The sequence below is a fragment of the Cornus florida genome, unplaced genomic scaffold, assembly GCF_030987335.1.
Source record: "Cornus florida cultivar Cherokee Brave unplaced genomic scaffold, ASM3098733v1 CherokeeBrave_3.0.0_Hap2_Chr10, whole genome shotgun sequence".
NCBI lineage: Eukaryota > Viridiplantae > Streptophyta > Magnoliopsida > Cornales > Cornaceae > Cornus > Cornus florida.
Window position 1 is genome coordinate 62,721,796 of NW_026775580.1, and position 22,893 is coordinate 62,744,688.

The window sequence follows — 22,893 nt, forward strand, 5'->3', positions numbered from 1 at the left end:
GGATAACTCACACCTCCCGCACTAAAGCCAAACTTTAGCCATATCACATGTAACAACAATGTCCCAAGACTCCAAAATAAACCAAATAAGTTCATAACTTATACATATTACTACTACATAGTAACAAGTTAGCAATATAACTCTCAATTGTGCATAATAAGCATTTCATATCCATAATGCTATGAAATCACAAGCCAACAATATATTCATATTAGAAACATATTCTCATGAATATAAATTTAACAACAACGCTTTCCAATGCTTAAAACATAATCAAGTGAATACACCACAAGTCTAAATCCATGATCTTAAAATAGAAGCAACTCCTAAAACATGATTAAATCCATGGATAGACAAGAGAGAATTCAATTACATCAAAATAATCAAACTCTCTAGATTTCAAATTATCCCCAAATGGCCTCAATTAAATATATGTTAAAAGACATATCATGATCATTACATATATTCACACACAAGCTTAATTAGGCCCATGAAACCACAAAATAGATTTTAATTGATTCTCTTAATTAAAGTCTCTAGATTTCCAAACTCAACCAAATGCTCTCAAATTAAAGTATATTAAACAACATGCCAAAACTTAATTTAGAAGCATAATACAACTCAATTTCATGCAAGGTATAGCCATGAACTTTAATCTTTCACAAAAGATAAGTATTAATTAAAAAGTGCTATTCTTATTTAATTAATCCGAATTTAATATATGTTAACAAATATATTAAAACTAAACTTTCTAGCATGCCACAATTCAAATCAAAGTTATATATCATCATGAATTTTAAATCTTATGCAAAGAAATAATGATGAGCACTGAAAAGTGCGTATTTAAACCCCTTAAGCTTAGGCATTCTAGTACCTTTATCTATCTTACTTTACCGTTTTAGATTGATTTTGTATTATTTCCATTTTCAGGCACTTATCCCGAAAATAAGCTAACTCAGCCAAATAAGAGCTTAATTGAAGCAATTCTGAAATTAAACAAAGAAAGGAGAAAATGGAGGAAGAAAGAAGCAAAATAAAGTAAGCAGCAAAGTTCGATCGATCAAAGTTCAAGGTTCGATCGATCGAACAATGATCGATCTCAGTACTTCAAGATAGATCCAAGCCTTGACCTAAAAGCATAAAGTTCCAAGCCTTGATGGATTATGCCTCTCCCTTAGCTTAGTTAGTTTAATTTCATGCCACTAGTTTAATTGTAGTGTAGTAATAGCATAATTGTTAGATGAGAGGACAATCCATGCTAGTTGTTTGATGTTCCATACTTTTGAATGTAAGTAGCATATGTCTTTAACCTTGTGGTGTGTTTGGCTTGTGAACTTAATGAAAGGATTAATGACTTGCTAGATATGTTGTGCTTCTCACATGCTATTTAGACAATATATACTTAATTGCTAGATATATTGTGCTTTTCACATGTTGATTAGACAATGTATGTTTAAATTGGTCACCCTTGCTAATTGAATCAACCAAGCACATACACACAAATATTGCAACTCAGTTTACCCTCATTAGTCACTAGTTGGAAGTGTCGAAAAGCATTGCTTGGTGGTGACCTCTAAACCCAAGATCTCTCTCTCTCTCTTGCTTACTCTTGTTACATTCAATCACTTAGTTTAATTTAGTTGCTCTCTAGTTTACTTAACCAACCAACCATTTGTTGATCACTCGACCTACTAACCCTAGTTGCATTTTCACATTCAAGTACGACTCCAATCCCTTGGGATGACCCCTTCTCACTCATACTACATAGTATAGGTTTTAAACGGTTTATAAATTTAACTATGATGCCCACTTGACACTAATTTCCAAACTCAAGGTGTTGTGCATTATTTTGTACACACTAAGGGGAGAGCATCATCAGTTTTTGGCGCTGTTGTCGGGGATTAGGCAACGTTGTATTTGTGGAATCAATTAGGAATTAGTACTCTTTTGATCGTGTCTTTACTTTGTTTGCCCTTTAGATTACTTATTGTGTTTGTTCATCTTTAATAAGGAGTATTGAGCAAGAGGCAAATAAAGAAGCATCCAAGCAAAGGAGCTAAGCAAAGAAAGGAGAAGTGCTAAAATTAAAAAATTTGCTAAGCTAAGCTTTAAATTTGGAGTTAAAGTGCTAAATGACCTTTGTGAGACTTTCTTACTCAATCCCTTAGTTAAATCGTCGGCCCGCGTGGAGGCTTGTTTTTGAATTCTTAGATAAATCGTGAGCCTGCGTGGAGGCTAGTTACTTTACTCTGCATTGTTATCAAAGCATGGGAGTATGGGAACATTGTATGTGGAGGAAGTTTGTTGATTGTTGATTGTTGATTTGTTGCGAAGGAGGAGTGCTTGCTTATTTTGTGGTGATTTGTGTGTCATTTGTAGCCTTGTATAAGCCTTGTCCTATCATACATTCTAGGCATTCACATGGAAAATCTAGAGGGTAATCTTGGCTACTTAGACCCACGTTTCATGCAAAACCCACCTCTTAATCAACATGGTCCAGGAGTCCAAGCTCCAATTCCTCCAATGGTCCTTCGTGATCATTATAATCTTCATGCATACCATACACCTACTTGCATTGTGTTCCCTAATTTTGAGGCTAATCAATATGAAATCAAGCCCGAGACCATTCAAATGTGTCCACTCTTTTATGGCTTAGATGAAGAGGAACCATATAGGCATTTTAATGAATTTCTTAAACTATGTTCCACCGTGAGGTACATGAATGTCCCGGAGGAAGTTCTTAAATTACCCTTCTTCCCTTTTACACTTAAAAATAAAGCAAAGCATTGGTTCAATACTTTAAGGGTGAATTCAATAACATCTTGGGCACAAATGCAAAATGAGTTTTAAAAAAAAATTTACCCCGTAAGTTTGACCAATGTAATGTGTGCTTCAATTAGAGAATTTTCTCAAAGGGAAGGAGAGTTGTTGCATAAGGCGTGGGAGAGATTGAATGACTGGCTAAGAAAGTGTCCACACCATGGTATCCCAAAATGGCAAGTTATCCAATACTTTTATGAAAGCCTATCCGACATGCAAAAGAAAATAGTTGATACCTCATGTGAGGGTTCATATTTTGGAAAACATGAAGATGACATTTGGCACCTTTTTGAAAAAATGAGTGAAAATTCTTTGCACAAATATTACATTTCTCGGCTTGACCATGGTTTTACTAAAAAAGAGGAAAGTGTAACAGTGTGTCAAATAGATAATTCAAGGGAAATTGTAGCCGAGTTTAAAACTCTTTCTCAAAAACTTGATCAATTCTTGTTGAATCAAAAACCGGCTACCAATGTGTCTTCTTTTCATCATACAAATCATCTTTGTGAGCCTTGCATGCCATGTTCAAGTGTTTTGCATACTACTTTCAATTGTCCCCATTGACATGTTGTTAATGAACGCTTTGAACAAGTTAATGCCACATTTGCTCACCCTTATTCAAAAGTATATGTTCCATTGTGGAATGAAAACCCTTATCAAGCTAAAAATCTCCAAAGAAAATACATTCCACCTCATAAAAGAAATGGAGGTTCTCAAGGGTTCGTTTCTTCTTCTTTTCATCATCAAAGAATGAATGACTTCTCACATCCTCAAATGTATGATTCCGAAGTTGGCTTTCATTATCCTTAAGCACTTTCTAGTAATTCCACATTTGAAGATAAGGTTTTGATGGCTTTAGGTAGCTTAGAAAATGATACCAACTTGTTGCATTCCCACTCTCAAGCTATATCAAAGCTTGAATCCCAAATTGGGACCATAGTTAATGCATTGAATGCAAGAGAAATTGGGAAATTGCCTAGTCAACCCGAGAGGAATCCAAAGGCCCAATTTTGTGTGGAAGCAAACCCTACATTGGGGTATTATTCCCAAGCTCAAGCGCAAGCCATCACCACCTTGAGAAGTAGTGGAATAGTGGACAATATGGTTGAGCTACCAAAGGAAGATAGTGAATCGGTCCAACCTAAAGTTGTCACCCATCCAATTTCCAATTCTACTTATACTCCTTTGAATGAAAATGAGCCTAATCGGAATTCTCAATCTTCTCCATCATCCTCTCAAATCACAAAGTCTTGTGAGCTAAAAGCTCCATTCCCTTATGCTTTAAAGGAAACTTCGCCTCATGGGAGGCAAGAAGGGAAAACACATGACATGATGGAAGTTTTTAAGCAAGTTAATATCAATCTTCCTTTTTTGGATGCCATTAAGCAAATTCCACCCTATGCAAAATTCTTGAAAGATCTTTGCACACAAAAGAGGAAGAGCAACGGACCAAGCCCTAAAAAAGTGTTCTTCATGGAGCAAGTGAGCTCCATTCTTCAACAAAACACTCCACTTAAGTTCAAAGATCCCGGTGCTCTGACTATTTCTTGTGTAATTGGAACACATGAAATTCATAGAGCTCTTCTTGACTTAGGTGCAAGTGTCAACTTGATTCCTTACTCCGTATATGTCTAATTAGGGTTGAATGATTTGAAGCCAACCTCGGTGGTACTTCAAATGGCCGATAGATCCGTCAAAACACCTAGGGGCATGGTAGAGGACATCCTTGTAAAAGTGGATAAATTCTACTTTCTGGTTGATTTTATAGTTCTTGATACCGAGCTGATAAGCGCCGAATATTGTATATTCAAGCGCCCTAAATTGCATTAGTTAAGTCCATCGTTTGATTATTTAAGTAGATTATCTTCATTTGTGTGTATGTATATACTTTCAGGTCCATTTGCCAAAAAAGGAGCAAAATCAAGGCTTTGTGGAGTTTTGGCCATCAAAAGGCACAATTCTGAATTTCTGGCAGCAGTGGAGTCAGGACTTTGCTCGCAATTTTGACCTTGCAAACTCAAGAACTGGACTTCTATTATAAAATGGCATATTTAGAGCTCTGAATTAGATTTCCAAATCTTAAAGCGGTTCATCATTCGGAGCTCGGAGCAGAGAGTTATGGCCTTGTTACCAGAGGTGCGCAGAACTGCCTGGCAGCAATGAAATTCTACCTTGATCTTCATTTTCGACCAGCCATCCTTGAGAATTGGATCTCCACCAAAACATAAAGTTTTTAGAGCTCTGAATTAGCTTTCCAAATCTTCAAACGGTTCATCATTTGGAGTTCAGAACGCAAAGTTATGGCCGTTTTACCAAAGTATGTCTGGGCGGAGCAAACCAAGCATAGGGCATTCTGGCCAATTTTCGAGTGCTCGAAGCCTTATTTCGAGTGCTCGAAATTAGGGCAGATTGCTTCACGAGATCAGCAGTGGAGTCAGGACTTTGCTTGCCATTTTGACTCAGAAAGCTCGAGAACTGGACTTCCATCATAACATGAAAGATTTAGAGCTCTGAATTAGCTTTCTAAATCTTCAAACGGTTCATCATTCGGAGCTCGAAGCAGAGAGTTATGTCCTTGTTACCAGAGGTGCGCAGAACTTCCTGGCAGCACTAAAGTACTGCCTTTCTCCCCATTTTCGACCAACCAGACTTGAGATTTGGGTCTTCATCAAAACATGAAGTTTTTAAAGCTCTGAATCAGCTCTCCAAATCTTTAAACAATTCGTCATTCAGAGTTCGGAGTCCAAAGTTATGGCCATTTCATCAAAGTAGGTCTAGGCGGAGCAAGTGAAGCATGGAGCTTTTTACACTAAATTCGAGTGCTCGAGGCACTATTTCGAGCACTCGAAATTTGGACAATTTGCTCCACGAGACAGCCCACTTGTGCTCTGAAATTTCCAATTTTGGATGGCCCTCTTTTATGAGGTGGTTGGGGATGTCTTTGGAGGAGAGAGAGAGCCTAGTTTGGTGGTAGATAAGAGGGATAAGAGCCATACATTTCATTTAAGCTTCATTCTACAAGATTAGAGGAGAGAGAAGAGAGCAATGAGGGAGAGTTCTTCAAGCTTGAAGAAGGGAGCATGAAAATGGAGGAGGTCTTCAAGCTTCTTCCTTTTTCCATTGCTCCTATGGGTAACTAAATCTTCTCTAGGGAGGTGATGAAGCCTCCTCTTTTGATCATGTTCTAGATTAGGCTATACTTTTGGGGACTATAATGTATAATGTATGGTAGTTTCATAGTCTAAGAGCATATTCCCTCTTGTAATGAATTTTAATGTGTAAATGGTTGATGTAAGTTCATTATCATATCTTTGATGATTCTTGGATCAATCTTATTGCTTTTATTTTCATAGTGACAATGAAAATATAGACTATGAATGTTTTTCAAGGCATGTTGATTTTGAAACTTGATATTCCATTGCTTAGGTACCTCCTTTGATGGTTTATACTTGATTCCTACCTTCATGTGCTTCACCATTTGATTGAAAGCTTGATGGTCTTTTGCTTGAGATAGTGTATTTGATTCTACACCTTAGTTTAAGTAGTTCAACTATGGTAGCTTTTGATGGATCATTCTTGTTTTGATTAAGTGAACTTCTTGATGATTATTAAGCAACGGAGTTGCTTCATATTTCTTGACCATTGCATATATGCTATTTATCCCCAAAATTTAGACCTAATCTAGCATGTACTTAGGGTGTAGTGTGGATTCATCTCCCTAGTCTTTTCTACTTGTATCTCACTTCTTCAATTTCATTGCAATCTATTGTTTTATGCATTTTAATTTCTTAGTTTAGTGACAAACACACAAACCCTTTATAAACCCCTCATCACTCTATAATGATTCTAGACATTTAGGTTGCCTTAGACTAGCGTAGTCCCAGTGGTTCGACTTACCCGACCAATAGCCCTATTTTACAATGATTCGTGCTATTGCGAAGGTTGATGTATAGTTGATCAACTGATCAATTTTTGGCGCCGTTGCCTGGGATTTGCATACGGCTTAGCGACCAAGGTTCTAGGGTTAATTTTAGTTTGATTGTGAATACTGTGTCTTGTGAATATTCCTTGTGTGTTTTGACCATCTTTGTGTTTTAAGTGTTATAAGATTCTAGGGACTTGAAGCGCCGTGGGAACGCTAGCAAATTGTAAGTCTAGAGGACCCCAGGTAAGTCTCTTGACTTCTAGTTTCAACTTGTAGATACAGTACATGTGTTAATTTTAGAAGTAGTTAATTTAGTTGTGAAGCCCTTGTAGAGGCTATTATCTTGTTTAATTTCGTGTACAAGCATCGGTCCTTGTCGTGGCCATTTATTTTCTGTCTTGAATTGAGGAGAAAGGGAACATCGTATGTGGAGTATTGATGATGAACTGTGTTGTTGAATATATGCTTTGTTGTTGATGTTTGGCCGTAGGTCACTCTCTCTACCCACACTTGACTCGCCTATTGATATAAATTCACTTGAAAGAACTCTTAGACGGAACCTTAGGGAACCCACTCTTACAAGGGATCTTGAAACTGAATTCAATACAATGGGGGATAACGTAGGAAATCCGGGGAATGAAAGGGCTGAAATTCCTAATGTAGAACCAATGACTCTTAGAGATCATTTCATTCCTACCACCTATGCTTCTCCTTCTTGCATAGTAATGCCAAACATCGATGCAGCTCAATATGAGATCAAATCAAGCACCATCCAAATGCTTCCATCATTTCATGGCTTTGATAATGAAGATCCATATAAGCATCTTGATGAGTTCCTTGAAATCTGTTCGACCATCCGGTTGAGAGGTTTTCCGGACAATGCACTTCATCTCCATCTTTTCCCATTCTCCCTAAAGGATAGGGCAAAATATTGGTTGAACTCCCTCGCTCCCAATTCCATTACTTCTTGGGCTCAATTGCAACAAGAATTCCTTAAGAAGTATTATCCGGTGAGTAAAACCAACCAAATGAGGCGTTCCATTCTAAGTTTTTCTCAAGTTGATGGAGAACAACTCCATGAGACTTGGGAAAGGCTATAAGATCTTCTTCGAAAATGTCCTCATCATTTGATCCCAAAATGGCAATTAGTGCAAGCTTTTTATGCCGGCTTGACCGAAACCCATAGATTCATGGTTGATTCTTCTTGTGGTGGGATGTTCATGTCCAAGAATGCGGATGAGGCTTTGACCCAACTTGAGAATTTAAGCGAAAATTCACTTCAACATAATTCTCGTAGGGCTCTGACCGCAACCATTGCAAAGAACACCAACCCTTGTCAACCAAAATCAATAAGGGAGGAATCATCTCAAGTGGATGCCATCGCTCATAAATTCTACCAATTGATGGCACCACATCTTCCTCCTTCATTGTCTCATAATTCGGCAAGTTCAGTTTGTGCTTCATGTACTAGTCCATTCCATCTCTTGGAAGATTGCCCCACACCGGAGCAATTTCCCAATCCCAACCAAGAGCAAGCTAATGCCATGTTCTCGCGGCCCGGGAACAATCCATATTCCAACACCTACAATCCGGGTTGGCGAGATCATCCGAATTTCTCGTGGCGGCAACAAGCCCCACAAAATTCCCAATTCCAAAACCAAGGGCGGCAAAATCAGCCCTCTTCTCAATATCAAGGTAGACCTTTCCAAGCCTCTTCAAGCTACCGTCCTCCTTACAATCCAAATGTCTCCAATCAACCTCCTGTGTGTCCAACTGACGAGATAGTAGCTGCAAACAAGCAAATGATGGAATCATTAAATAAGCAAATAAAGGATGCCAACAAGCAACTCTTGACATCCTTGCAGCCTACTCTCTAAATGGTTCACTCTCATACTCAATCCATAGCTAATCTCGAAAATCAAGTGGGCCAAATAGCTAACTCGGTGAATCAATTGCTTCAAAAGGACAAGGGCAAGCTTCCCTCTCAACCTTTTGAAAATCCTAGAGGAATGCATGTGATTGACGAAACCCCTCCTCCGAGTGGGCCGACTCATGAACAAGTTCAAGCTATCACCACCCTTCGGAGTGGTAGAGTGGTTGACAACAAGGTCGATGGAGACAAAAGTGAGGAAGTTTCTCCTTTGAAAAATCCAAATCCAAGCTCTTCTAATCCAAATTCAAGCTCTTCTAATCCAAATTCTTGTCCAAATACCATTCACGGAAATCCCACACATGTCACCCCAAATGTGGAAACTACTTATGAGCCAAAAGCTCCGTTTCCTCAACGTCTTCAAGAGTCAACACATTTTGGGAACAAGAATTGTAAAATTCAAGACATGTGGGAAGTTTTCAAGCAAGTGAAGATTAACTTGCCCCTCTTGGATGCTATCAAGCAAATCCCTCCCTATACAAAATTTCTTAAAGATTTGTGCACTCAAAAGCGCACTTCAAAAAATCATTTGCCAAAAAAAGTGAGGTTGACTGAAAATGTTAGTGCTATCATTCAGCACAACACTCCTCCGAAGTATAAGGATCCGGGTGCCCCCACAATCTCTTGCGTCATTGGTGACAGGAAAATCGAGAGGGCCCTCCTTGACTTAGGAGCTAGTGTGAATTTAATTCCATATTCAGTCTACCTACAACTTGGTTTGGGAGATCTTAAGCCGACTTCCGTGGCTTTGCAACTTGCCGATAGATCGGTCAAGCATCCACGAGGTATTCTCGAGGACGTTATCATCAAAGTGGATAAATTCTACTTCCCGGTAGATTTTGTGGTTCTTGATACGGAACCGGTCCATGACCCAAAAAAGCACATTCCCGTGATCCTTGGTAGGCCATTTTTAGCCACGGCTAATGCATCAATTAATTGCCGAACCGGGGTGATGGACATTGCTTTTGGAAACATGCAAGTCAAACTCCACATCTTTCATGCAACTCAACATCCCTCCAATGAGGATGATTGTTTTCTTGTGGATGTCATTGATGAAGTGGTCGAAGAATCTCTCCCCTTCATTCTAAGCAAAGATCCTCTTGAAACTTGCATGTCCCATTTTGACTTCTCAAACTTTGATGTTGATCAGGCCATTTAAGAAGTCAATTCCTTGCTTGATATTAATGCTATCATGGATGTACCTCCTTGGAAAATTCCAAAAGAACCACTTCCCCAACTTTCCACCACTCCTTCGGTCCCATCATTGTTATCTCCGCCACAACTTGAGCTTAAGCTGCTCCCGGCCCATCTCAAGTATGTGTTCCTTGGTCTAAAGCAAACCCTTCCGGTTATTATTGCCTCGGACCTTCAAAAAGACCAAGAGACCAACCTTTTAGCGGTGCTCCAAGAGCATAAAGAAGCTATTGGTTGGACAGTGGCAGATTTGAAAGGAATTGACCCCTCCATTTGTATGCACCGCATTCATATGGAGGATGACGCAAAGCCTACTCGAGAGGTCCAGCGCCGATTAAATCCAAATATGAAGGAAGTGGTCATGAAAGAAGTGATCAAATTGCTAGATGCGGGAATCATCTACCCTATCTCTGATAGCAAGTGGGTGAGCCCCACACAAGTTGTCCCCAAGAAATCCGGTCTCACCGTTGTTGAAAATTCAGCGGGTGAGCTCGTGCCACAATGAACCACCACCGGGTGGCGTGTGTGCATTGACTACCGGAAACTCAATTCATCAACTAGGAAGGATCATTTCCCGCTCCCATTTATTGATCAAATCCTAGAAAGGTTAGCCGGCCAAAGCTTCTATTATTTTCTTGATGGTTATTCCGGCTATAACCAAGTGGCAATCGCCCCCCTAGATCAAGAGAAAACAACATTCACATGTCCCTTTGGTACTTTTGCCTATCGACGCATGCCTTTTGGTCTATACAATGTGCCGGCAACGTTCCAAAGGTGCATGATGTCCATATTCTCCGATATGGTTGAAAAGTTCTTGGAAGTTTTCATGGACGATTTTTCCGTATTTGGCCCCTCCTTTGACTCGTGTCTCAAAAATTTATCTCTTGTGCTCCAAAGATGTAAAGAGACGAATCTAATTCTAAGTTCGGAGAAAAGCCACTTCATGGTCCAAGAAGGCATTGTTTTAGGACATGTCATTTCTAAGCGGGGAATCGAGGTAGACAAGGCAAAAGTTGAGTTAATCTCTAATCTTCCTCCTCCGAATTCCGTCCGTCAAATCCGTTCTTTTCTTGGCCATGCCGGATTCTATCGTCGCTTCATCAAAGATTTTAGCAAAATCTCACGGCCCTTGTGTAATCTCTTAGCCAAGGATGTTCCGTTCAATTTTGATGACGCTTGCATGGAAGCTTTCATTAAACTTCGTACTCTCCTCTCATCCGCCCCAATCATGAAACCCCCTAATTGGTCTATTCCCTTTAAGATCATGTGTGATGCATCCGACTATGCATTAGGGGCGGTTTTGGGCCAACGTGTGGATAAACTTCCACATGTCATTTATTATGCTAGCAAAACTCTCTGCGATGCCCAATTGAACTACACCACCACTGAAAAAGAATTGCTAGCTGTGGTGTACGCCTTGGATAAATTTCGCTCTTATCTCCTTGGCTCCAAGGTCATCGTCTTTTCGGATCATGCCGCTCTTAGGCATTTGTTAGCGAAAAAAGAGACAAAACCCCGTTTAATTCGATGGATCCTCTTACTTCAAGAGTTTGACATTGAAATCCGGGACAAAAAAGGGACCGACAATGTTGTCGCCGATCATCTCTCTCGCTTGCTTTTTGAAAAATCTTCCGAATTCGCAGCCATCCGTGATTCTTTTTCGGATGATCAACTTCTTCAAGTTTCACATTCCAATCTTCCATGGTTTGCGGATATTGTCAACTATCTTGCGATTGGCAAAATTCTAGCTCATTGGTCCAAACAAGAGAGGGACCGGTTTTTCTCCCAAGTCAAGCATTTCTTTTGGGAAGATCCGGAACTATTCAAGTATTGCCCGGACCAAATCATCCGGCGATGCATTCCTGAAACCGAGGCCACAAGCATTCTAAATTTTTGCCATACTCTTGCTTGTGGAGGCCATTTTAGTGCCAAAAAGACCGCTAACAAAGTTCTTCAAAGCGGATTCTTTTGGCCTACCTTATTTCGGGATGCATACAATTTTTGCAAATCGTGTGAACGATGTCAAAAACTTGGATCCAAGTCCCGAAGAGACATGATGCCCCTTACCAACATTTTAATTGTTGAAATTTTTGATGTGTGGGGGATTGACTTCATGGGACCATTTCCATCTTCTTATGGCTATGAGTACATCCTTGTAGCGGTGGATTATGTGTCTAAATGGGTTGAAGCTGAGGCTACCAAAACCGATGATCATAAAGTCGTGATCCATTTCATTCAGTCTCACATCTTTAGTCGTTTTGGTACGCCCCGAGCAATCATTAGTGATGGTGGATCTCATTTCCGAAATCGTTATCTAAAATCCATCATTGCTAAGTATTCCGTCATTCATAAGGTTGCTACACCTTACCACCCTCAAACGAGTGGTCAAGTAGAGATTTCTAACCGGGAGATTAAGCACATTTTGGAAAAAACGGTTAAACCGGACCGCAAAGATTAGTCATTAAGGCTAAACGATGCGCTTTGGGCTTACCGGACAGCTTATAAGACACCCATTGGCATGTCACCATATCGACTTGTCTTTGGCAAAGCATGTCATCTCCCGGTAGAATTAGAGCACCGTGCTTATTGGGCCATAAAAAGGTTCAATTTTGATCTCAAACAAGCCGGCTCTAATCGTGCGTTGCAATTAAATGAACTTGAGGAATTGCGTAATGACGCGTATGAAAGCGCAAAAATTTACAAGGCAAAGACTAAAGCTTTTCATGACAAACACATCGTCAAGAAGTCTTTTGCCCCGGGACAAAAGGTCTGGCTTTTCAATTCCCGCTTGAAACTCTTTCCCGGTAAACTCCGGTCAAGATGGGATGGTCCATACATTGTCACTACCGTCTTTCCTTATGGAGCAATCGAACTTCATTATCCTGCAAGTGGATCACTCTTCAAGGTAAATGGACAACGGCTTAAGCCTTGCATTGACGGCACAATCCTAACCCGAAAAGTTGAGGAAGTCCTCTTGACGGATCCAATTTATGAGGATTAGTACCTGCTCTAGCTTTGTCTAGCTATCGACATTAAATTTAGCAACTCAAGGGAAGCAATTCTTTCAATTTCCAAGCTTCCTTCTCTTTGAAATTGCTCGTGCCTTGCAAATTTTCTGGGAAACGGTTTAGAAAAGCCAAAAATTTAATTTTTCTTAGACCTTCTCAACTCTAATTTTCATTCCCGGAAGTCTCAATCGCTTTCTAGCAATTTCATTAGATTTTTCAAATGCGACTCATGTGCATATTTTCTCATTTTTACTGAAAATTTTGAAAATTTTCTCAAAATTCTTCATGCATTTGAGATGATTAAAAAGTTGAAAAATTGCAAGGTTTCAAAACATAACTTTCAAAATTTCCCATGCATTGGAATGGAATGAATTTGCAAGTTTAAAATTTTCTCCAGAAATTTCATTCATGCATTGTGTAATGTTCTGAAAGTTGGCAATTTTTCCATGCATTAGAAATTGCAAAGTTTGAAAAGTAAAAAAAAAAAGAAAAAAGAGAGAGAGTTCTTTTCAAATTTTTCATCCATTTGAATGAGAGGATGTTGCAAAGCTTCAAAATTTCTCCATGCATGGGATTGGATTGAGGTTGCTGCATTTAAAAAAAAAAAAAAAAAAAAAAAAAAAAAAAAAAATTCATTTTGTCCCAAGGCCTTCATCATTTCCATGTTGAATCCATGCAAAATTTCAATCCATTTCATCCATGCAAAAAATTCTTAAAATTCAATCCATGCATAGGAAAAATGCATGCATTCCATACATTTCTATATTGCATGCCTTCTTTCATATCCGAGCCATTGTGGGTTACATGTATTCCTTCATCTTGCTTGCATGGCCTCACATTGCAACATTCATTTTCCATGTTGCCTTATGTTGAATAATGATGCCCACTGTCAACTAAGCCCTTCTCATAATGTTGCTCACACTGCATAATTCGAGTGCTCGCAGCTGCTCGAAGCTTCATCCAACTCTTCCCACCTCACAGCCGAGCTCTCTGTCAACACTTTGAGCACTCCAATTTCCAGTTTGAGTGCTCGAAAATCCCTCCCATCATTTGGTTTCTTCTGCCTCCAGTTCGAGCAATCACAACTACCCTTTGGAGTGCTCGCGGTCCATGCATTAAACCACCGAACCTACTGCTCTCAATTCGAGCACTCGCAATACTATTTCGAGTGCTCGACATTGCTTACACCAAACACCCGAGACACTGCCTTCATTTCGAGTGCTCGCACGCTCATTTTCGAGCACTCGAAGTTAACCTCATCTCCTCTCATCACCCTAACATCAACCATCTCTCTCTCGGCCACACAAACCCACACCTCAACTTCCCATGCAAAGCTCTCCTCTCGGCACTTCCACAAACCCACCACCAACCTTCAATCACCCCCACCTAGCGAGCAACAACCCATGCAAATCAACCTCAAACCATGCAAACCAATGCTTGCTCCCTCTCGGCTTCCTCTATCCCCCAACTTCACTCACCTCCTTCAACATCTATCTTATCCACTCTCCAACACCAACGCATCACCACACTCACTCTATCTCTCTTTTCAATATCACAAACCATACACCATCCCCACAATCAACTTCCTGCATGCATCAACCTCAAATCACCCTCAACTCATCCACCATACAAACCCCCGAGCCCTCGAACTCACTCTCGGCATCTACCAACTCATCTACCATACAAACCACCGAGCCCTAGCAACCCTCACCACCATGCAATCTCCACTAACCCGTCCCTCTTAACTCATCCCACACTCCAAGCCACACCTCTCGGCCACCCTCTCATCACCCACAAACCATCACCTACCCTCGGCACACCACCTTGCACACACTGAACTAACCCACCACCAAGCCACCACCCACAACTCAACATACCAACCCACCTCACAAACCATACTCGAACTCCACCAACCTGCACACCACTCACTCTCGGCATCCACCCATAAACCATGCCAACCCAATCCTCACAACAAACAATCCCCTCTCGGCATCTTTGCATACCATCACATCAACCAAACCAACTCCCAAGCCCCATGCATGCATGCCCCTCACCATGCACCAACCATATCAACCTTTGGCCCTCTTCCTTTTTGTCTTGCACACCACGTGTTTGACGAATTGCCTAAGCCAACTTCATCCCTCTAAATGCACGGCTTTTGGCATTATTTTGTTTTCCATTTTAAACTTATGACTCATGTGTGCCAATTTGTATTTTGTATGGATTTTTACCTTGCAATAACATTCATCTTAGTGTTTTCATTTCTGTTTTGATTTTTCTTAAGAGACCTATGCTTTTACCTGTGTATATTCGTTGTATTTTGATAGGTCTTCATGTCCAAGTTTGGGGGACGCGATTGCGTACTCACATAGCTGAACATCTTCGCCTTTGTCACTCCACTTGGTATTATTGTTCCTTTCCCCCCTTTTTGCTCTTATTTTGATTTACTTGTCTTCTCACATTGAGGACAATGTGACATTCAAGTTTGGGGGTGCATTTATGCATTTTTGGTTTTATAATTTTTGCTAAGCAATGATAGTATAACTTGACACTTGTCGGAGATGAAGCATATGTTTAATACCTTGTGTATAGAAGCAATTGACATTTTTGAAAATAAAGAAAAATTTGAGTTGAAATGATCATGTAGATTCAAATTAGTCCGTATAAATGTCTCAATTAGATTCTTGCTGGATTTACACTCTTATAAGCTTCACAATGCACAGATGCACATTGGAAACTTAACTATGAGGCATGCAACTTGATCAACCTTGACCTTGGCCTAGTTAATCTGATTTGATGAACCTGATAGATGAATATCTTTGGCATGATTTAAGTTGAAAAAAAAAAAAAAAAACTGAGAAAGAAAGAAAAAAATGACCAGTTAACGTTCGTAGCCTTTCCAACTCGAGCTATTAAGCCCTAGGAGTGTCTCTACACTTAGCACCCTAAAACCATCTGGTTTGGGAGTTGTTAGCCTAACGCTTGCTACAAGAGTTGGTTAGAAAGCTTAAAGGACTTAAATATTGCACGGTCATTCAAAAAAATTGTAATAAACATGGTTCGTTGGAGTTCGTAGCCTTTCCAACTTGAGCTATTAAGCCCTAGGAGTGTCTCTACACTTAACACCCTAAAGCCATCTGGTTTGGGAGTTGTTGGCCTAACGCTTGCTACAAGGGTTGGTTAGAAAGCTTAAGGGACTTCAGCATTGCACAACCATTCTATGTTTCACTTATGAGTTACAATAAATTGTCAACAAGCAATAAAAGTTGTCTTGTAAATAAAATCATGCCTTAGGGACCTCATTTAAAGGGGAATTCAATGATTTGAAAACTTGTGCTTTGGAATTGGAAAAGAAAGTAAAAGCCGCATGTTGAGAATCCAATTCACTTTCACTGAAGCTAGAGTTGATTTCCATTCAAGAGATGATAATTGAGTTATTTATATAGACTTTGATGTTGATGCATGTATGTGGAAATGTATTTAGCCAATTTTTGTATCAATGCTTCATATATGCAAGGTAGTTTTCCCAATGACCCCATCTCCAGTTTTTGTCTGTTTCAAATTGTATTTGAGCTATGTATCTATCTCATTTTACCATGGATGATATTTTTGCAGTAGCATGCCCATGGTTGTCTTTTCATTAAGTTTTTCATTGTAGTTTTGCTAAGGGACTAGCAAAATGTAAGTTTGGGGGTGTGATAAGCGCCGAATATTGTATATTCAAGCGCCCAAAATTGCATTAGTTAAGTCCATCGTTTGATTATTTAAGTAGATTATCTTCATTTGTGTGTATGTATATATTTTCAGGTCCATTTGCCAAAAAAGGAGCAAAATCAAGGCTTTGTGGAGTTTTGGCCATCAAAAGGCACAATTCTGAATTTCTGGCAGTAGTGGAGTCAGGACTTTGCTCGCCATTTTGACCTTGCAAACTCAAGAACTGGACTTCCATTATAAAATGGCATATTTAGAGCTCTTAATCAGCTTTCCAAATCTTCAAGCGGTTCATCATTCGGAGCTTGGAGCAGAGAGTTATGGCCTTGTTACCAGAGGTGCGCAGAACTACCTGGCAGCAATGAAATTCTGCCTTGATCTTCATTTTCGACCAACCATCCTTGAGAATTGGATCTCCACCAAAACATGAAGTTTTTAGAGCTCTGAATTAGCTTTCCAAATCTTCAAACATTTCATCATTTAGAGTTCAAAACGCAAAGTTATGGCCGTTTTACCAAGGTAGGTCTGGGCGGAGCAAACCAAGCATAGGGCATTCTGGCCAATTTTCGAGTGCTCGAAGCCTTATTTCGAGTGCTCGAAATTAGGGCAGATTGCTTCACGAGATCAGCAGTGGAGTCAGGACTTTGCTCCCCATTTTGACCCAGAAAGCTCGAGAACTGGACTTTCATCATAACATGAAAGATTTAGAGCTCTGAATTAGCTTTCTAAATCTTCAAACGGTTCATCATTCAGAGCTTAGAACAGAGAGTTATGGCCTTGTTACCAGAGGTGTGCAGAACTGCCTGGGAGCACTGAAGTACTGCCTTTCTCCCCATTTTCGACCAACCAGACTTGAGATTTGGGTCTTCATCAAAACATGAAGTTTTTAAAACTTTGAATCAGCTCTCTAAATCTTTAAACGGTTCGTCATTCGGAGTTCGGAGCGCAAAGTTATAGCCATTTCATCAAAGTAGGTCTGGGCGGAGCAAGTGAAGCATGGAGCTTTTTACACTAAATTCGAGTGCTCGAGGCCCTATTTTGAGCACTCAAAATTTGGGCAGTTTGCTCCACGAGACAGCCCACTTGTGCTCTGAAATTTCCAATTTTGGATGGCCCTCTTTTATGAGGTGGTTGGGGATGTTTTTGGAGGAGAGAGAGAGCCTAGTTTGGTGGTAGATAAGAGGGATAAGAGCCACACATTTCATTTAAGCTTCATTCTACAAGATTAGAGGAGAGAGAATAGAGCAAGGAGGGAGAGTTCTTCAAGCTTGAAGAAGGGAGCATGAAAATGGAGGAGGTCTTCAAGCTTCTTCCTTTTTCCATTGCTCCTATGGGTAACTAAATCTTCTCTAGGGAGGTGATGAAGCCTCCTCTTTTGATCATGTTCTAGATTAGGCTATACTTTTGGGGACTATAATGTATAATGTATGGTAGTTTCATAGTCTAAGAGCATATTCCCTCTTGTAATGAATTTTAATGTGTAAATGGTTGATGTAAGTTCATTGTCATATCTTTGATGATTCTTGGATCAATCTTATTGCTTTTATTTTCATAGTGACAATGAAAATATAGACTATGAATGTTTTTCAAGGCATGTTGATTTTGAAACTTGATATTCCATTGCTTAGGTACCTTTTTTGATGGTTTATACTTGATTCCTACCTTCATGTGCTTCACTATTTGATTGAAAGCTTGATGGTCTTTTGCTTGAGATAGTGTATTGATTCTACACCTTAGTTTAAGTAGTTCAACTATGGTAGCTTTTGATGGATCATTCTTGTTTTGATTAAGTGAACTTCTTGATGATTATTAAGCAACGGAGTTGCTTCATATTTCTTGACCATTGCATATATGCTATTTATCCCCAAAATTTAGACCTAATCTAGCATGTACTTAGGGTGTAGTGTGGATTCATCTCCCTAGTCTTTTCTACTTGTAGCTCACTTCTTCAATTTCATTGCAATCTATTGTTTTATGCATTTTAATTTCTTAGTTTAGTGACAAACACACAAACCCTTTATAAACCCCTCATCACTCTATAATGATTCTAGACATTTAGGTTGCCTTAGACTAGCGTAGTCCCAGTGGTTCGACTTACCCGACCAATAGCCCTATTTTACAATGATTCATGCTATTGCGAAGGTTGATGTATAGTTGATCAACCGATCACGAGCCGGTTACCAATCCTTCCACCCACATCCCAATCATCTTGGGAAGACCATTCCTTGCCACCGCAAATGCAACAATTAATTGTAGATCCGGGATAATGGACCTCTCTTTTGGCAATATGATGATCAAATTTAATGTTTTCCATGCAAGTAGACATCCCATGGATGAGGAGGAGTGTTGCCTTATAGATGTGTTAGATGAGGTTGTTGAGGAAGCAATTCCAACAATGGTAATGAAATAACCAATTGAGGATAGTCGTTCATCTCTTTTATTCGATGATCCTCTAGCCTCTTGCCATCTTGAAATGTATGGAAGTTGTGGATTTGATAATGAAAATTCAATGAATGAGGTAAGCAATCTCATGGAATCTGTTGCAAGCTTAGATTTTCCATCTTGGGAAACTCCAATAGAACCTCTTCCTCCGCTCTCTAGCACTCCACCGGTCTCATCTTTAGTCTCTCCACCAATTCTTGAGCTTAAAACTCTACCTTCTAATCTCAAGTATGCATTCTTAGGACCAAAAGAAACTCTTCCGGTTATCATTTCTTTAAGTCTCGAAAAAGACCAAGAAGATGCTCTCTTAAGTATGCTTAAAGAAAATAAGGAAGCCATAGGATGGAGTGTGGCGGATCTTAAGGGAATTGACCCATCTATTTGTATGCATCGCATACTTATGGAGGATGATGTAAAACCCTTTAGGGATGCCCAAAGGAGACTTAATCCAAACATGAAAAAAGTAGTTAAGAAGGAAGTTGTCAAACTCTTGGATGTTGGAATCATTTACCCAATCTCCGATAGCAAATGGGTGAGTCCAACTCAAGTAGTTCCCAAAAAATCGAGGATTACGGTGGTTGAGAATGCAAAGGGTGAGGAAATCTCTAAGCGTACCTCCAATTCATGGCTTGTATGCATTGATTACCGCAAATTAAATACCGCCACTAGAAAGGATCACTTCCCTTTGCCATTCATTGATCAAATTCTAGAGAGATTGGCCGGGCAACAATATTATTGCTTCCTTGATGGCTATTCGGGGTACAATCAAGTAGCCCTCGACCCATTAGACCAAGAGAAAACCACTTTAACATGTCCATTCGGCACATTTGCTTATAGACAGATGCCTTTTGGTTTGTGCAATGCACCTGCCACATTCCAAAGGTGTATGATGTCAATTTTCTTGGATATGGTGGAAGAGTATCTAGAGGTCTTCATGGATGATGTTTCTATTTTTGGATCTTCATTTGATACATGCCTCAAAAACTTAGATCTAGTGCTTAAGAGATGTCATGAAACCAACCTTGTACTTAGCTGGGAAAAGAGCCATTTCATGGGTCAAGAAGGTATTGTTTTGGGTCACGTTATCTCAAGGAGAGGAATAGAGGTAGATAAAGCGAAGGTCGAGCTTATTTCTGAATTGCCTCCACCTTCAACGGTGAGAGAGGTTCGCTCCTTTCTAGGTCATGTTGGCTTTTACCACCGTTTTATCAAGGACTTTAGCAAAATTTCTCAACCCTTGTGCAATCTTCTTGCCAAGGAAACTCCTTTCGTCTTTGATCAAGCATGCCTAGACGCTTTTCATAAATTGCGTGAATTATTATCATCTGCTCCTATCATGCAACCTCCCAATTGGTCATTGCCATTTAAAATCATGTGTGATGCTTCTGATTATGCCATGGGGGCAGTTTGGGACAAAGATTGGGTAAGCTTCCTTGTGCCATATACTATACAAGTAAAACTTTCTCGGGCGCTCCATTGAATTACTCCACTACCGAGAAGGAATTACTTGCCGTAGTATATGCTCTTGATAAATTTCATTCCTATCTCTTAGGGTCCAAGGTTATCGTTTATTCTGGTCATGCTGCCTTGAGACATCTATTAACAAAAAGGGAAACAAAACCTAGGCTAATTAGATGGATTTTGCTTCTTCAGGAATTCGATTTTGAAATCAAGGACAAGAAAGGCACCGAGAATGTGGTTGCCGATCATCTTTCTAGGTTATCGATAGAGCCTTTCCCTAGTCTACCAATTTGTGACTCATTTTCAGATGAACAACTCTTTCAAATTTCCAATGGGAAAATGCCTTGGTTTGCCGACATTGTGAATTATTTGGCAGTAGGCAAGCTACCAACTTCTTGGTCGAAGAACGAAAAGAATCATTTCTTTGCCAATATCCGGAATTACTATTAGGAAGACCCTGTCTTATACCGATATTGTCCGGATCAAATTATGAGAAGATGCATTCCAGAAAGTGAGATTCCAAGTGTCCTAGTGTTTTGTCACACTCTTGCATGTGGTGGGCATTTTAGTGCAAATAAGACAGCCTTGAAGGTTCTTCAAAGTGGGCTCTTTTGGCCCACTATTCATAGAGATGCCTACAATTTTTGCAATTCATGTGAGAGATGTCAAAAGATGGGAACAATGTCTAGAAGGGATATGATGCCCTTGACCAATATACTTGTTGTTGAGATCTTGGATATATGGGGTATTGATTTTATGGGTTCATTTCCTATGTCCTATGATTTTCAATACATTCTTCTTACCGTTGATTATGTTTCCAAGTGGGTGGAAGCATGTGCTACCAAAACGAATGACTACTCCGTGGTCATTCAATTCATCAAATCCAATATCTTTTCTCGTTTTGGTATGCCGAGGGCTATAATAAGTGATGGAGAAAAACATTTCTATAATCAATTCTTGAGGCACTTTTTCCTTTAGTACTCCGTCACTCATAAGGTAGCCACTCCCTACCATCCTCAAACAAGTTGGCAAGTTGAAGTGTCTAACCGGGAAATTAAGCATATTCTTGAGAAAATGGTTAACACCACTGGAAGGATTGGTCAAGAAAGCTAAATGATGCTTTGCGGGCTTATCAGACGGCATACAAGACTCCCATTGGCATGTCTCCTTATAGACTTTTATATGGAAAGCCTTGCCATCTTCCGGTTGAGCTAGAGCATAAAGCCTTATGGGCAGTTAAAAAGCTCAATTTTGACCTTGATAAAGCCAGAGAGAATAGGTTGAGTGAGTTAGAAGAGTTGAGACACAATGCTTATGATAATGCCAAAATCTATAAAGAACGAACCAAAGCTTTTCATGATAAGCATATTGTGAAAAAGTCTTTGGAACCCAGTCAAAAACTTGGCTTTTCAACTCTAGGCTGAAACTTTTTCCTGGGAAATTGAGAACCAAATGGGAAGGCCCTTATGAAATCATCTCTGTTGCACCTCATGGGGTGGTTGAAATTAAAAACTTGAAGAAGGGCAACATTTTCAGAGTTAATGGTCAAAGATTGAAACCTTACATAGAGGGTCAAGTCTTTAAAGACATTTTGAAGCTGCACATCTAATTGACCCGGTGTATGAGCACATAGAAGATTACATTGACAAGGAACCAAGAGCTCCTTTCGAGCTTAAACCAACAAGTTCTTCAAAGAACCATTTGTTGTGTGACGGCCCAAGTTTTATAAACCCGGTGCATCAGTGATGACCAAAAGTTGACCCGATAACGGATCCGAAATGCGGAAGAGAAAGGTGAAACAACGGTCTCTAGAGATACAAGGCGTCTCTAAGACACCAATGTGATCCTCAATGAGGTCATGGAACCCAAGGGAAAACAAATGCGGAAGTGTCGTTTAAAAAATGGACAAAAAGGAACCTAGGGGCAAAATGGTCATTTTATATAAAAAAATGGATTCAAGTGTTATCGAGCACACTACTGGGAAGACAATGAAAAACTAGTGATGATGGACTCAAGAATTTCATTGTCCGGATTGTCCAGATTCCGGATAATGAAATTCTTAAGTCCATCATCACTAGTTTTTCATTGTCTTCCCAATTGTGTGCTCGATAGCACTTGAATCCATTTTTTTTACAAAATGACCATTTTGCCCTTAGGTTCCTTTTTGTCCGTTTTTGAAACGACACTTCCGCATTTGTTTTCCCTTAGGTTCCATGACCTCATTGAGGGTCACATTGGTGTCTTAGAGACGCATTGTATCTCTAGAGACCATTGTTTCACCTTTCTCTTCCGCATTTCGGATCCGTTATCGGGTTATCTTTTGGTCATCACTGACGCACCGGGTTTACAAAACTTGGGTCGTCACAAGTGGTATCAGAGCTCCTAGGTTTGAAAACCTTAGG